Source organism: Coturnix japonica, chromosome 2 (assembly GCF_054131305.1).
Source record: "Coturnix japonica strain WE chromosome 2, WE-NBRP24, whole genome shotgun sequence".
Classification (NCBI taxonomy): Eukaryota; Metazoa; Chordata; class Aves; order Galliformes; family Phasianidae; genus Coturnix; species Coturnix japonica.
Window position 1 is genome coordinate 87,215,217 of NC_140664.1, and position 17,683 is coordinate 87,232,899.

Here is a 17,683-nt window from a genome sequence, read left to right on the forward strand (position 1 = left end):
ATCATCATCATGTAGCTGAATGGTGTAACATGTGCTAAATCCCTCTCTAAAAGAATTTGTGAGTGTCCTTGCTGGAATTCTATCTAGTGCTGTCCTTGCTTTGCATGGATTGTCTGAGAACTACAAGTTGGGGACATTGTGTACATTGAACATAGAGCTCTTGCTGGTCCTTGTCATTACACTGTTGTTTATCACGTTTTTTTGATGCAACAGCTGCTTTTTGTAATCAGATCTAAGTAAACTGTAATTTGTGTCTGGCACAGTGAGAATGGATTAGTTTAAATATCTTGATGGTGATGTGATTAATCCCATGAGATAATTCCTAATGCTTTAGCATTATTGTAGATTTATTTATTTACTGAGAAGGATTTTTTGTGCTTTGTACAGAGATTGTGGTCCTCTCTGTGCTTCTCTACAATACTTGCTTCTTGCAATTAATAGAAAGTGTTATCTGTTCTGGTTAACACCTTGAATGCTGTTCCTTTCTGTTGCTGCTGATTCTGTTGTCCCTCTGCTCTTATCTTCAATTTGCAGATTGCTGTGAGTCACCGCTGCTGCTTTTGTGTTTTTCCTCTCCTGTATGAAGATAGGCTGTTTATCGATGGCAGTGTTAATAGTGGGTTGTGTGGCATTCTGTCCTGCATAAATAACGGACTGTGATTGAACGCAAGCTCCAGAAAAGGCAGCTGTCCTGCAAGATGACTTTGTGTCTGAACATGCCAGGCCTTTGAGCTTCTGAAGGGCAGCATCCCAACTGCATCCTAGGCAAGGATGTCACGTGTCTCTGGAGACAACTATCTGTGGCAGAAGCCTGGGCAGCAATGCCGTGTGGGTCGCTGTACTTCAGGAAGCTAAGGTTCTCTAACATTTTGCCTTTGTTTATTATTGTAATGTATATTGTGGCCTTTTTTATTAGAATAAACTTCTGTTGGAGGATGTTCACTTTGCCCTCCGAAGTGTGAGAGATGAAGTATTTAAGAGGAGTTTCAGAGTTACTGAGATATTTGAAGTTTAATTTGACCTATTCAGAGAATAGCAAGTTTGAGAACTCCAGGGGGCAGCTTGTGTTTGTTTTTGTTAGTCTTTGAAATTAGATCTTAAAATGATGTCCCAAGATAAAGAGAAAATTATTTCATTATTAAAATTAGGTCATTAAAAGACTGCAATAAGATGTTGAAAAGCCTTTTAAGATTGGGCCATGAATCAAGTTTTTGCTAGAATAGTTTAGTTTAGAAGGTGATTTTTTGTGCATTATTACTCATTCAACTTCAGAGATGCTGATTTGCTCTTTTTTGTCATGTGTCTGAAGTTAGAAAATTCTGATGCTTATAATGCATTTCACAGTGGAAACATTCTTGCAGTGAATCCTTGAGCAGAGGTGTTTGTAGACTGTCTGATTGTCTGTAGAAAGAGAACATCCAGTATTTCAATAAAGATTAAGGATTTTTCAACTTGGGCAGCATTTTTGAAGATCAAGTATAATTATTTCCTTGTCTTAGAGCTTACCCATATCTTCAGGTAAGTCAATCTTGGCTAGGTATTGAAAACTCATTTAAATGGGTAGGTAAGCAATGGAAATAATGTAATTTGTCTGAACAGAGCAAGATATCAAAATCCCTATAGAGCAGTTCTTATGCAACAGATAGTTTTATCCCATTCCTTGTCTCATGTTCCATTTATTTCAGAGGGCATTGTTGCATTATTGCTACACAAATAGAGCTTTTTTCATGAAACAAATGGTTTAAAAATAGGACTGTCTGAGAAAAAGGACCGAACAGATAAATGTTTTACTATTGTAGGATGAAATTATTGGAAATATTGGATTAATTAAATCCACTTCTTTCTCCTAGTCTTTTAGGGGCTAACTTCAGCTGCAGCATAGCACCAAGTGTCTGGTTGACACTGGTCAACAGACAGTGGTTCTTATAAGATCTGGTTTCCTCGTTAGTCCTCTGGGAATAATTATACGTATTGAAAGGCTGAAGCTGGACTTGAATGAATTCCAGGCTTTCTTGGGTTCCTTTTTTCTGAGTTTTTTTTTTCTTCTTTTATTTTGTGGAGAGCAGCAGGAATGCAGATAGTGACTTGAATGAAATCTTTACTATGTTTGGAACTCTCCAGCTTTTGTGTCTTTAACATCCAGCTCTGGTATCCTTAACCATTTTTTTTATTTTTACTTTTTCCCTCTAAGGAAGTGGACTACACGTCAGAAATAATGTCTGTAAAAAATAAACTGAAAGAAAATGAATGTCTCCCCTTGGTTTTTCTGGTGCAAATGAAGTTGGTCATTCTTCTGAGGCAGTATCTGTAAAATGCATTCTAAAAATGGACAGATTGTTGTGCTGTTTTTCTGACTTCATCCATCTTTTCTTTAAAACTTTATCAGACAAAGACAATCAAAAAGAATGTTAATTAAGCTCTGATGTAATCTTTAGGGCAGAAAAAAGGTTAATGACCAAGTCTTGCACAGTTGGTTATGCAAGGTAGACAACTAATGTAGGTTTATTATGAATTTGTCTACTAGATTTCACCTATGCACTTTGGGGAATCAGAATCAGAATCAGAGGTGCTGTTGAGCACTATTAATTTTTTTAGTAGACTTTGCATCTTACTCAGATGAGGTGCTTGGAAAGTAAGCTCATTCGTTTTGCCGTACTGCTGTCAAAATGCATATTTTGACATTTCTAATATCGTCACTCAGTAGGATTCTGGTCTGTGAAGAAAAGACTGCAGTGACTGCAACTGTCCTTTTTTAGCTTTCACTTTTTACTGTAAGTCGAGCTTTTACTGAGATAGCCCATTGAATTTACAAACTAAGTAAATCTAACCCTCTAAAAAATAATAAAAAATGTCTTAAATCCCTGTGATATTTTTGTTAGGAATCTTATAAAATAATATTTTATTCTAAGAAAAAAAATAGGCAACCCGTGGTGAGTATGACTTACCCATCAAATATTTAAGTTACCAGTTGTGTGTTAATGGCTCTTATGTTACAAGGATACTTCCCAAAATACAGGAATGAGGCATGGATTGGGACAGCAGGAAATGGCAAACAGCACTACTGTCAATTGTATGCATGTACAGATGTGCAAAGAAGAGTAAAGTACTCTGTACTCTTTGTCAACCTCCCACTTGACCTATTTTACTCTTTTCACTTCAGCATTAGTTTTTATTTTCTTTAGTTCATGATTTGGAATTCATTAACTAAATAATTGTTAGGTAATGAACTGGCATTTTCTCCTCTGCCTTAATGCCTGCTTCTCAGACGGTATCTACTTCTGTGTTTGAAGGCTATGCGATACTTATGTATTAAATTGAGGTATTTTCTTAACTACTCAGTACAAAAGCAGTTGACTCTTGCACTCTGTGAAAATGTAAGGTAGCCTGTAGACCTAATTCCAGCATATCAAGAAGTGTTTATTTCAGTCTTATATTGTTAATAGTTTTTATTCTGAGATGGCAGAGCATTTAGTAGATTTGAGAAGTTATTTCAAAGCTACTACAATGTAGCCTCTGCTTAGTGCTTTGTGACTATGAACTCCATTCTAACAATTCTGAGACATATCGCCAGCCCATCATAGCAAGTAAATATCATTGCACAATAAAGTAAAAATAAAGATTGCTCATTTCTTTTGCCTGCTCTGTTTGTTTTGTGTGCCATAGGACATTCCAGCTGGGTTTCCCAAGGCACAGGAGCTTCCTGATCAACTCTTTGCTCTACCTACTTTGAGACCTTAAGCAGAATGAATGAGATCTATTGCACTTCTAGGGGAAAAGAGATTCCAACAAGGGAACTGAGAAGTTTTTCATGCTCTCCCAGTATTTCCCAGTAGTGATATGCAAAACTGTGTCCTTATGAGGATATTGCAGGGAATGAGGAGACATTGTATCAGAGGTTGAAGCTGTATAAATAACACTTTTATGTATTCAGAGCATGATTTTGAGTGACTTAGGGGTGTGTTTGGTCTCTGAGAGATAAATTTTTTAGATTTAATACACCTGCAGATGTTGTCTTGAATCTTGATGAAAGAAACCATCCAAAGATTACTGTGCCTATAAATGTGTAGATACTGAATACAGACAAAGGCAAAAAGCATCTTTATGTTTTTGTTGTTGTTATTTATTTATTTATTTATTTATTTATGTTTTGGCTTAATTTTGATTGGTGACACAAGCTAACAGTAACAGATGAAGTAGTTTTGGTTTTCTTTCCATCCTTGTGAAAGGAATAGAGCATAAAAAAGAAAGAGAACATGAAGGAGGGGAAAAAGAGGACATATGCCAATATAAATGTTGATGTTGTCTTTTTGAGAAGGGAAGATTTTTCTATTAACAGCACAGTACAATTCCGAAGCTAGTTCAGACAAGTGCATAGTTTCAAATCAAGACAGAGCAAAGTGAAGGTGTTCCTACAGTTTTCATTGAAAACACTGTTGAGTGCCCTGATAGAATGCTGAGGTTCTCAGTGAGACACTTGCATACTGACAAGCAGCTTTTCCCCTTTGGTTAAATCTGTCACCCTGTTTAAAGCAAGGGGAAGCGTGAGTAAGAATTCTTTTTAATCAGTGTATTCAACATAAATTCCATCAGAAATATGCTGAGAGACATGCAGGATGAGCAATATGATGAATGCTTCTGGACTGTGACTGACTATGTGTTGCCATGATGGCAAATGAGGTGTGTAGGTCCTCATTCCAAGGAGGTAGAGGTGCCATCAACAATAAAGGGACAGACATAGCTCTGTGCTGTGGCAAGAACAATTTGTTAACAGGTAAATTTAAAGGGACTGCATAACTTAATGTCATGCAGCTAATCAGGTTTCTGGATGAGAGAATAAGAATGCACCCTTAGGGGATGGTCTTAAGGCAGCTATGAAATCTATCCCTTGTTGTCTAAATTGTCAAATATCTGAAACATTTTACGTATAATCCACTCCCTCCAAATGAATGATGTGTCAGATGTTTCTTGTTTTTGTGAAGATGAGGGCTTTGTTATGAAACCTTTCTCCTAATAGGATCAAAGTAAGAAGAACGTGGTGGGGGAGGGAGAAAAAAATTGAGAAAAAACCCTCAGCGTCTTCTTAAAATGCAGCTGCATTTGTTTTGTAGCTACAAGCAATATTTCTATGCACATTTAGTGCACAGCACAGGTAAAGCAGAAATTCCAAGTGGACTGGGAGTTTAAACCTGCTTTCCCACTTCCTGATATTTTCATGTTTGTTAATTCTCATCTGAGATGAATGTAAAGTACTACAATGATTTTTAAAATGGTGTGCAACTTTTTTACCTTATTGCTTTAATGATATTCTGTTTAAGTCCCACTTTAACATTGTTTTTCTTCTGAAATAATTTAATATACCCTTCTGTGTGGTCTAATTTTCATTTGTAGTCACTATGTATCAATACTGCCTCCAGCACAATGCATTTGTGAGCCAAATTCATTTGTTTTGGGTGATGTGGAATGGGTAAAAGCACTGACAAATGCAGTGTGGGCACCTGCTTTTGTATGCTTGATGCATGTATTCAGTCAGTGGTAAGTTCTGAACGTCATTCTTAGATGAAGCATAATTATCTCACTGATTTATCTGTGGTGTATGTTTCTTTTCTCTTTATTGCATTGTTCCAAGTTCTTCTGCCTTTGAAGGATCAAGGGGGTTTTGGAACATGCTAGCTTTTCCAGCAGACTTATGCATAACTGTGAAGGGAGCATTGGCCCTGCGGATTTTCATATCCGCAGTTTTTTGTTTTTTTTTTTTTTTTCTCTCTCCCTCTCTTTGTTTGTGCTGTTTATTTTCTGCACTTGTTCTTGGAAAAGTTGAAGAAGTTGCTTTAGTGCAGTTGTTCTGAATCTAACAACTTTGTCTTCTTGTATAGCTGCAAGTGATTAGGAACTGTGGAATCTGACTACTGCTTACAGACAGGACGTACATCTTGCCATCTGTCCTTCCAAGCAAGATCATCTTTGTCGCAGTTTACATTGTTGAATGCTCCTAAGTGCATCTGTAATAGAAGTTGTCTGTTCGTTGAGGAGTTAGCAATTACTGATTTTTATTTTTTATTTTTTTTTTACTATTAATTTATAAATTAACATTTAAATGGTAAGTGTTGCTTGGTGAGTTGGCAGAGAGAGTGATAGCAGCAATAGCAGATAAACTTAACTTTGTGTTTAAATAAGCATCTTCCAGGATTCTGTGTACACTTCTGTGTAAACTCTTAGCACCTTTTGAGTGTGAAAACCCTAGATCATCCCCAGTTCTAGCTATCAAAACATCTTGTGCTCTGTTATGTTGAATTCTTACTGTCAACAGGTATCTGAAGCAGATTTGAAGTAAGGAAGCACAATCACATCCAGGTATTTGTTTTTTGCTGCCTTAGATCACCATGTTGTAGGAGGACATAATGGATTCTGCATTTGCCGTGCTGCTCTGGTTGAGTGGCTTAACCTTCCAAAAAAGAACCCCAAAACCAAACCCAAAAGTGAAGGTAACATATCATGTTCTGCAAAGAGTGAAGGTACTGGGCAGAAGGCAGCAAAGGGCTGTGAATGGACAGATTTTGGGGGCACAAATTGGAGTAAATCTGGGGTCAGTTACTGTTTTATGCTTAAGAGACTGCAGACTATATTAGATATTTGCTTTTAATATCTTCTTCTAAAAAAACAGGTGTTGTAATGAAATTCTTGATAGTGTTCCTACTTGTACATTAAATGTTCCATCTTTCTTAACTTTGTTAGCACTAAACACACAAAAAAATAATCTTTTGAGGAGGAGCCTGAAAATTAGTGTGTGTCTTCGCTGGGATGATGCCCAGGACTAAAGTGTTTACCTCTGTGTCTTTGCTTTGCCTGAGGCATTTGTAATTGCTTCAGCACTGCAAGCTGCCAGGGAGATGGGAGTGTGCATGCGTGTTGGGTGGCAGAGGGAGGGACAGGCTAAGAGAAGAATGCCAAAGTACTCAGTGCCTTCACGGCTGATGGAGAAAACATTTGGCCTTGGGGAAGAATATTTCAGAGAAGTCTTGGAATACCTCCAGATCACAACCACCATATTCTTGATATAGCCACCTAGAGGAGGAAATAAAAAAAGAAGAAAACCACAGCATACTAACTTCTTGCTGCAGAGAGAGTAGACAAGCTAGGAAGCTTGCTGGAGAAAGGAGGGAGCGTCTCTGAGATTTATGGTAGCAGATGGACTGTGCTGTGTTTTCTGGCTCTGATGATAGATGTTAAGTTTAGTCTTTGTCTCGTGCATGCTGAGCTGATGGAAGAGAGAGCATCTTTCGCTAAAGGAGAACAACCTAAGCCAAAAAAAAAAAAAGAGGCAGAATAGAAAAACATTGTAAATTAAAAATATGTGACCTCTATTGCTTATTTTTATATCATAAATGACCCCACATTTAGGTCTGGAACCAAAATTATCTGAAGCTTGTTGATATGTTCACGAAAGAACAAATTCTAGGTAGTATTTCAAGAACTCTCTCTGGGAAACGCAGACTGTGAATCCATTTTCTCCCCCTGTTATGTCACTATTAAAATTAATCGACTTAACCAGGATTTAGTATGGTCTCCTACCTTTAAAATGTATTGGATATAATTTCTTTAAATCATTTTGGAGCACTTAAAAGTGGATAAGCCAGCTTGTGGAATAAACTGACATGCATGAAAATTGGCAGAGTTGTTAAACACTGCACATTTTAATGGTATTTTGTTGGGGTATTATTACTTCAGCTGCACAATTATAGGAGCCTGCTGCATATTAGCAGATGCTTTCTTCATAACCTCCAGCTATATGCACTGAGTTATTTTCTTCTTCAGACTATCATCTTGGTTTTTCCTAGACCACATACATATATATATATATATATATATATATATATATATATATATATATATATATATGTATTAATCTGTAGCAGTGCATGCTGAAGGCAATAGAGAGTGTGATACTTTCTGTGTTAGGCAATCAGCATTATCAGCATCTTCTATGTTCAGGATTAGCGTTCTCATTATTATTTGGCATCTGCATTACCTACATGAATCTGTTCAGTCCTGCTTCTCCAGAAGGCAGCTGGGCTTAGACCAGGGGAATGAAGCTACAGAGCTCTTCTGCACTTGTCACTGTACTCAGGAGTTCAGTTTTAATGGCAGCTACAGTTTTCACAGTATGGTTTGCTTAAATATGTAAAAGCTTGTGTTTTATTTGAAGAAACCAGAATATACTAAAAATCATCTTTGTATTTTGGAATAATAAAGCAGGGGCAGAATAAAGCTTTCAAGGCTGCACTACAATTTAGTTGCTTTGCCAGGAATAAAATCTGGGTCTCACAAGCCCAATCTTCGTTCTTGATCCACTAGCAAGTAGATGTCTCTGAATTAAGTATGCTACAAGAAATATACCAGCTGGTATCCAGCAGTACAGAAAATGTTGTTCAAAATAGCAAATCAAAAGTAGGTATATGTTTTCCTGAGGGTTGTGAACTTCTTATTTATTTATTTAAAAACCAGTTTCAGAGAACCATAGCATGACTTGGATTGGAGGCACTTCAGAGTTCATCCAGCCCCAGCGTTTTGCCATGGACTGGACTGTCACCTACTGGTCAGGCTACCATCTAAAACAGGCCCATTCCATGGGCTGTTTCTCTTTTATGAGTGTGGGTGCAGTAAAGTTGAAGCTATTTTCTTGCAGGTACAAATAGTAGAAGTAGGAGCAGTACAGTAATGGGTTTTAAGGAAGGAATGAGTTTTCTCAAGAAGATTGTTGCACAGTTTCCTTCTTACAACATTTTATGTATATACACTACATATATCTAAGTCTCATAAAACAACCCTACATCCCACTCAGAGCTCGACCACGATGCTCTTCAAGGGCTTAACAATTTTGGTCATTGACTTTCATTACTACAGTGAGTTTCACTGGTCAGGTAACTCTCAGTTTCTTCTGCTATTAGTGTTAACTCTGTTTGGCTGAAAAGATGTTACTGTTGTTGGTATCCCAGTACTAGAAAGTGCTGTCTGGGTTATCATTCCAATTAGTTCCAGATTCAGGAATCCATCTGTGGGTTTTCTAGGCAAATGCTAGTGTCAAAAGAACATTTGACATGTCCTGTATGTCAAAGGCTTGAAAAGAAACTATGAGAATGGTTTCACTCTGCAAGAGCAAGTATTTGCATAGAATGTTTTGCTCTCAGTGTCAAGGAGGCCAGTGTTGCATCAAAGCTCATATATTAGAAATAAAAATACTCAGTTGTGTAATTTGCACAAAGTTGGATAAAGGCCATCTTTTCTCCCCTTTTTCAATGTCTTCATGAACAATGCTTCAATGGAAGCAATAATTTCTTCTTTGTTATTGTTTTTATCCATCTCCGCTACTTTAAAGTATGTAATTCTTTTTGTTTTGACAACATTCTTAATATTGCATTATACTTTAAAAATAACTATTTTGGGAATCTTGGTGGTTTTTGGCAAGAACTAAGCACTCATTACTGGGCTATAAATTTGTAGTGGTTTGTTAAAAGGTTAGATTTGCACTAACGTGTCTTGTCACTTTGACCTAGGTGGAATTTAAGAGTGAAAGTAGGGTAAGTTCAGCATATTTTGAAGGACTGTTATTAGTCAAATCCCTGAAAAGCCAAATAAATGTGTCGTTCCATTTTATAACTTTCAGCCAGAGAATTGTGGCTTACTGGTCACTTCATGTATTCTGATCAATGTTTTCCCTGTCAACAGTAGATTTCCTGTCATGGCTCTCCAGTCTCTTCATTGTTTCTTATTTTGTCCTGGTAGAGAATAAAGATCTCCTTTAAGTGGAGTTAAAGCTGTGGATAACTTATGAAACTAATTATTTTTGTTAAGATCTTTTCTTTTGAAAAAAACTGGATAAGAGATATAGTGACCAGGAGTGTGCATATCAGTGTGCAGGATATGACCAGGGCTTTTATTTGAGTCTTGATGTGAGTTACAGCATCCAGTAATTCTGCTTTATGGGATCCCTTTTTTTCTCCTTTTCCCCAGAGATGATCTCTGTGTGGGCTGTGAAAGTCTCATGTTCTGATGATGCTGGATTTTCTATGTGTGCACGTTAAGCCTGACAAATTATGGATGAGTCAGATCTGTTGCTTATGTGATTCATGCGTGAGAGTGTATGCACGTGTGTGGGCATTCATGTTTCTTAATGACTTGGAGCTTTTGTTCCAGCAAGCCAAAAGCTCTGTAAAGCTTTATTAAGTACTGGTGGTACTCCTGCTTTGCCCAGATATGATTTCTGTTGAACCAGAATAATTTCTGTGCAGACCTGAACATTTCACAGCCCTGTGCATTAAAGAGGAGCACTTCATTTCATGCACTGGAATGTGTGACCATGGATGTCTACACCCTTGGGGTGTGTTTGTGTGGATTGCATCTGTGCAGTTTCAAACATCTGCTTCTGTGGAAAACAACTGAGTTTCATTCATTTTTGGTTTATATTTTTTCCTACTAAAATTCCTATATTTGTTTTGTCCTTATTTTGTTCAAAAGAATATTGTGAATTGAAAGACTTTTAAACAAAATGCAGCGCCAGAAAAAGGATATTGCCATTTATTTCATCCTCCTTATGCGTAGACTTCAGCTTAATAATTGCCATCTTTCCATGCCAGTTCTTCAGTCCAGTAAATAAGCTGATTTAATGAGATCTTTCTTTATCTGAGGACCTTTTCAGTATGAAAAGGGAGAGATAAGTGGTAATATTATCTGGCCCACATTTTAAGGAGAATTGTTAGATTTTGTAGAAGGAGCATAGGGTTTTATTTAGCAGATGTTCTAACCATTCTGTCCTGGAAGTGGAATCTATCTGCATAATGCAGGCACATTTTGGAGAAGGGGTAGAGCAAAAATAGCAAAAGGTTTTATTTGTTTAGTAATATTTTAAGCAGAACTAAAGGTTTACTTTTAATGTGCATGAGTGCTGAAGGGGGAGGAAACAAACCCTCTCCCTAGAAGTTTCAAAAGTCTTTCTGAAAGGATAAGGGGGGAGGCAGAGAGCATCGTGACCTTGGTCTATCTTTAACAAATGACGTTAAAGTAATGTAAAACATTCATATATGCACCCAAATAAATGAATTGTTGTAGTGTTTTTTTGTTTTGTTTTTTTTTTTGTTTTTTGTTTGTTTGTTTGTTTGTTTTCTTTTCTGATTGGTCTTCTAGTTTTGACTTCATTTACTACTTCTGTCAGGGATTGGTTTGGTATAGGCCACTGCTCAGGCTAAATTAGAACTTACTTGGGTACTAACTTTAGTTAATTGCTGGTGTTACCCTACCCACAGCATGTATCAAACCTTGCACAGTGAGAGTGCTGCTCCAGAAATACCAACACGGTTCCCATTTTAACACAGTTTAAGGAAACAAGACATGAAGCTGTAGAAATTCAGACTTCACTGGTTTTGTTCTCCATGTGCATGTTTTCCCTAATTCACTGAGATGAATTCTACTTTCCAGTTTTGTTTAAGTAATTCTTAAGATAAGAATGCTATTGCTAAAGATTTTATTTTGCTAAAATAAAATCTGAGATTTTTATGTAGAAATATAAATCATGAAATGAGTTGGAGGGAGACAGTGATAGGTTTAAGTGTATATAGAAAGCTCTACTACTGTCAGGTTTGTTTAGAAAAATTGAGGTATACAGCCTTCTTTGTAATGTTTCAAAGTGTAATAATTCAGCTTCTCATTCTGGTGTAGCCAGTGCATGCATAAATCATGAGCACATTGCATCTTAGAGATGTGATGCTTGTAGTTGTCTGTACAGCTTACTGTATGGTAACTGTTATAATTAATTACTTGACAGGCTGAATGTCTTTGAGCACTTTGTCATCAGTGTGCATGGATGGCAGGTAGCCGGGCTGAAGTGTTAGAGCATTCTCTGGTACACAGCAATATAGAGAGTAGAACTTGGTCCCCTTCCAAGATTTAAATTTGTCCTTGTCTTTCAGAAAAGTGGGTGGCAAAGAAAATGGTGATGCAGTGTCTTCTCAGATTTGCAAGTTTTGCCTGCCACCTTGGACTTTGAAATTCAAAATGACCTTCCATCAGTTCATTTGCTCCCTATACCAAGGACACAGTATCTGAATTTCTTGTTGGTGGCTTCTATAGCAAAGTTTAAGGTCACAGAAACTCATGGAGAGGTTTCTGTGCATGTGCATATGATACATACTCTTAATTTAGAAGAAAATATGTAAATAATGAAAACTTCAAGTTCGTGGTGATCTGGAGCAGGGTGTTGGTGAGAAATTTGGGTAATTGTGACCATGAGTCTGGATCATCCTGCACATGTAGTATTTCCTCATTATATAATGCTTCTTAGGCTGTATGGCATGTGCATTCAGCAAGCTTCTTGAGACTTTAATAGGCTAGAAAAGTAGGGGGAAAAGAATTGCAAGCACTTCAATCATCAAGTCTAGTTTCTTTATATAAACGAGTAGACAGCAGAACAATGACAACTCCTTGCCTCAGTTCTTTGGTTAGGTTAAGGAGTGAACTTCTGCTGGTGTATTTGTTCTGTACACGTTCAGGCAAAACAATGAATGCTTAAATTACATGGCCTGTTACTGTATCTAACTTCTGAAGTACCTTTTTGTTGAGGTGTTGAGAGTGAAAAACTGCTCTGTGATTCCTGTCTTGCTTGTCTAATGAAGGTAACAGTTTGTTTATCATCAGAAGCATTTTTTCTTCCAGTTAAGAAAGAAGACCTTTTTTTAGAAATGTATTATCTTTATGTTTATGGTGGATTAACAGAGAGAGATGCACTGTGATCACTTCTTTGATGTGTATTTTGCATTGTTTTGAGATGTAAGACAATAACTCTGTTTTTCTTCTGAACCTTCTAGTTTATGGAAACGTGAAAAAAACACTTAAGTTTTCTCCACCTAGATTTTTTCATGAGTTTCACTTAGGTCCAGATTTCAGCCCACATTCAAGGCATTTTTATCAGCACTGAAAGCACTAAGGAAGATTTTTAAAACAACAAATTTTCTCAAATTCATGTCTTAAAGGTTTTGTTAATTCTTAGACAAGTATTCTTCTTTTCTGATTCTTAGAATTAGCTAAGCTGCTGGTTAGTTAAAATAATTCCTTTTCCCTGACTAATTATTTGATTCACCACCATGCAGTTCAGTGCTTCATATTTCTAATCTTTTGTCTTGAAAGGCAGGTGTTTTACTACTGCTTTAAATGTCTGAGAATTGCTGATGAACTGTCTCTTCAATACTTAATATTTCTTTTTTTTTTTTTTTTTTTTTTTAATCATCTCCTAGGAGTCTATGAAATAGACCAAGGACCCCTCTGCTAGGCTCTGCACAAAGACAAAATAGAGACGGTAGATGACTGCAGAGGGATGGTGACTGAAAGGTAGGTGAGCGACTGCATTTGTTTCAGTGGGTAGATGCTGATGTCATGGAGAAATTAGATTATGAGTTGCTATCTGGGAAATAGCTGAGAGACAGCTTTATAGATAATTACAAGTATTCTACCTTTGTGTACATCTAAACTAAGAAAGGAAGTAGGAAAAATAGAAATGGGAGGAATTCAAGACAAACAGAATCTGTAGTTCTCCTTCATTCTCTTCCGTCATTCAATTATTCTCATCTTTGAAAAGAGAAGCTGAAAATGAGAATGTTTATTTAAAGAAAAAATGAAAGAGTAAGTGTAAGACTAAAGCATTCGTAGGTGGCAAAGACTATTTCAAGGTACGATTTTGGAGGCTACACACAAATGTTTACCATTGGTTTAAAAAGGACTACAGAAAAAAGAGCCTGTATAGTTAAATGACAAGGTAGAGGAAACTATTAAAAGCAAGAGGACATCTTTATTAAAGCTAAGGCTGTATTCTAAGGAGGAAAATAGGAGAAAAAAGTGGAAAAGAAGTTGAACCAAAAGAACAGGAACTGAACAAAACAAAAACTGCTCTATGAAGATAAACATTGAATAAGTGCTTTTTTTCCCCCTGTCTTTAAATAATCTAGTAGAAGGAAGCCAGTTAAGAGTTTGTGGGTCCTACACTTAGGGGCAGCAGAAAATGAATGCTACATTAAAAAGCCTCGTCAGAAAACTGCATAATTATTGTGTGTATGCATGCGCTCTCCACTGAAATGTGTGGGATGCTTCCTGTTTTGAAACTCTTCTTACGGGATGCTTATGAGGCTGCTGCTCTCAACTGAAAGCATTTGTAGGAGAGGTGGAAACAATTGCATGTTCCCATGTAACTTGCCAAGTTTTTAAGGAACTGAAAAGTGAAATAGACCAGCTACAGAGTGTGATGTGCAGCCTCTAGCTTTAAAGTGTCTTGGTGGCTGAGGATGTGAAGATGAGTAATTTGATGTCACATTTTAGAAAGCATTCATTTGGAATCTAGGAACCTCTAAACTGGTAAGTCTCTTGTTTAAACTCAGGGGGTTAATTTAGGTAATGGATTAGTGAATGTGTTAGGAAGAACACTGGATAGATACGATAAAGATGCATGGAAAGCATTGATTTCTGTGAACAGGAGCGTGATGAAGAGACAGGCTAATATTAGCCTTCAGCTACTTGAAAGGAGGGTGCCTACAAAGATGATGGAACTAATGTTCTTGGTAGTAGAAAACTAATGTAGCAGGAGGAGGACAGTTACTATGCTTAGGTTACAGATTAGAACATTCTGATTGGACAGTTTGAGGAAATCCATTTCTCTAGGAGCTACATCGGGTGGGTGTTGGGTCACTCCTCATGGAGATTTTCAAGTGTCAGCTGGACAAAGCCATAGCTTTCCTGATCTACTGTGAATTCTAGTAGCATGTTGAGCTGGATGACTTCCAGAGATCCTTTTCAACCATTGTTTTTGTGATTGCCTTGCTAAAATGCTGTGGTCTTTTGGAGGACTTAATAAGAATGCAGATGAAAAAGATGAAAAAGTATGCTGTTTATTGTTTTACTTACATTTTGGGAAGTCATTCAAAGTCCTTACTATAAATCTTCGAAGGAATAAGACAGGCACAGGTTAGAGGGTAGGGCTGGCAACTTTGTAAATAATTGGTTAAATGATTGGAATCAAGACACCAGGACAAAATGTGGTTAATTCTCACAGGAGCTGGAAATCACCAGTGAATTTCCAAAGAAATCTCTGTGGGTGCCGGGGAGGATTGTTACATTCCTGAGTGGCTTCAACAAAAGTTGAAGGATGATGATGAGATTTGTTTCAGATGTTGCGTTATTCAAGACAAAAGAAGGTAAAAAGGGAGTAGAATGAAAAACTACAGGAGGAACTTATAGAATTAAGTGGCCATTAAAATGGCAGATTTAATTCAGATCAGTAATGGTAAAATGTTTTGAGCTGACTCTTGAATATCAAGGGTGAGATCTTGTGATTAGAAACAGCATTTTAATGAAAAAATCACAGTCACAAAGAAAACTTGTCAGAAGTAGCTCTAAAAGGCTAGCGACCAAAATATCATCTGGCCATTCTAAATTTATGGTGTGTTTAGCTCTGAAATACAGTGTACCATTTTAGTTTCACATCTTGAAATGGGGAGTAAGATAGGAGAGGATTCAGGAAAAAAGGACATAAGGAATGAAGAGGGGGTAACAAGATGACAGAAGTATGGGACAGCTTCTGTGTAAGAACAACTGGGAGACTAGGTGAGAGCTTCTCAGTGTGAGGAGAGATTTTGGCCAGATGGTAATAATGGTTCATATCTATAAAACTGTAAGAGCTGTAAGTTGTGCGGAGTGGGAAATGAAGACTCCTTGCTTGCTTATTTTTGTATCAAAAGAGTTATCAGCTGAAAAAGGCAAGGAGAGCTTTCAAAGCAAGGGAAGAAGTTTTCCTTTGCGCACACAGTGTGTAGATTACTTCTAGAGTTCCTTGCTACAGGAAGCTGTACGTAATGTATGGGCATAATGAACTGCTGAACAAAGTTGGAAAAGGGAGGAAAAAAACCTTATGAAAAGGTGCTAGCTCTAGGTCAGGTAGTTAATCATTTGAAAATTGTAGAAAGCTGTGTGGTACGTGTTTTGGGGGCAGAGGAGCATATTTCTGCATAATTGCTCTGTTTTTCACTGTTGCCCTTGGCTGCTTCTGGAGGCAAGCTAGTGGGTCAGACAGGATGTGTAGTCTGAATGAGTATGGTCATTCCTTGTGGGCTAAACATCCAGTCTGGTCTACTGTGACAATTTTGATACACTCGTTCATAAATAGTAAGGTTGCAGAGTGCAGTCCCAGAATAGAACTCTCTTGGTAGAACTACTTTTAAAAATATTGAGCTGTTATATAATTTGTGGTCTTATGCTGAACGTAGAGACTTTTCCTCACTGTAAAATGAATGCTTATTTTGGCACTTGATAAATTATCATCCAATTAGCATGTTCAGGATGTTTCATTGAGGGTTCAGAGTCTAGTCCAAAATCATACTTTTCTGACTTCATTCCCTTTACAGCCTTTACTGCTTGTCAGAGAGAGTGTTAGTAAAAAAAACAACAAAACCTTATCTTGCTATATAAGCACTAGTGGAACTTGCTTCTGTGTAGAGACAGGGGACTTTGAGGGGAGAGATGAGTAAGATGAAATGGGAAAGAATAGAGAGGGTATAAAGAGTGAGAAGAGTGCTGAACTCAGAGATACAAGTTAATACAAGAGACAAAATGTCGGAGTTCTATTACAACAGTCAGTGAGGCAAGGGTAAAAGTGTTAGAGTAATGAGAGAAGGTCAAGGGAGAAGATCTACTGGATAATGATTAGGTTTAATTGAAGGAATTAAATGAGGAGAGATAAGTATGAGAAAGTGCTGAAGAAATTTATTAAAAAATAACAAAACTGGATTTTAGGGTCTTAGAAGGAAGCAGCTGCTACGAATTAAATAAATTAACTCTCTCTTTTCAGTCAGTGGCTTTGGGACGAAAGGTGTGTGGATCCATGCCAGTAGTAAAGAGAAGTTTGCTACATCAACATCTGTATTTCCTCCAGGATGTTTTCTGAGGATACTTGAAATAAAAGTGAAATTAAAACACATGGGAAGGGAAAACAGGTTTTTTCTTTTTGTTATTGTTAATTTTTATTTTTTATTTTATTTTTGTTATTCTAAAGAGCATGGAGACTCCTGGTAAAGAATTATTTGACTAAAATACTAGCAGATTAAAAAAAGAACATAGGTGATGAAATGGAGGCTTCTGGGAATTCTAGGAAATGTAGCCAAAATTTCGAAGGACAAAGATCATACCAACATTTGCTGAGTCTGTAGGAAAGAATGTTTTCCTGTACTGAAAAAGGGGATACAGAGGTGTGATTTTGGTCAAATGGATGGGAATCAAAGAATAAAAAACAGTTACAAGAGAAAAAAGGAGGAGGAATATAGTGTAGGCCATTACCAATTAAAAGTATTACTTAACTCAGATGGTTCTTAAATCACCTCATTCTTTGAGCTCATCCAGGTATGGGAAAGTCTTTCCTCATGTCCCTTCTACCTCTTCCTGTATGTTCCTTGTGGTGCTGTGTGTGTGGTAATGGGAGGTTTCCCTTTGTGACCATGCTTGGGGCGTTGCAACAAATGAAGCATGAAAGTGAAAAGCTTGTTTGTGGTTGTAGTTGTTGGATATTACTTATGTTACAAGTAATCTCCATTGTTTCAAAACAGCAACAGAAATTTCTAGGTAGAATGAAGGAGCTTCATTCTCTTTCAGAAGCTCTGTG

The 17,683-nt window shown here is 37.1% G+C and overlaps 1 protein-coding gene across 9 annotated transcripts in view; it reads left to right on the forward strand.

Moving 5' to 3' along the window:
* The window catches only part of SEMA5A (semaphorin 5A), a 318,800-nt gene that overhangs the window by 63,488 nt on the left and 237,629 nt on the right, over positions 1-17,683 (forward strand). For 8 of the 9 annotated variants that reach the window (XM_032442465.2, XM_015854392.3, XM_015854395.3 and 5 more), the window contains one exon: positions 13,281-13,374. The exons of the other annotated variant lie outside the window; for it this stretch is intronic. The gene's annotated coding sequence lies outside the window, so the exon portion shown is untranslated. The remainder of the gene's footprint in view (positions 1-13,280; positions 13,375-17,683) is intronic. 9 annotated transcript variants of the gene reach the window in all.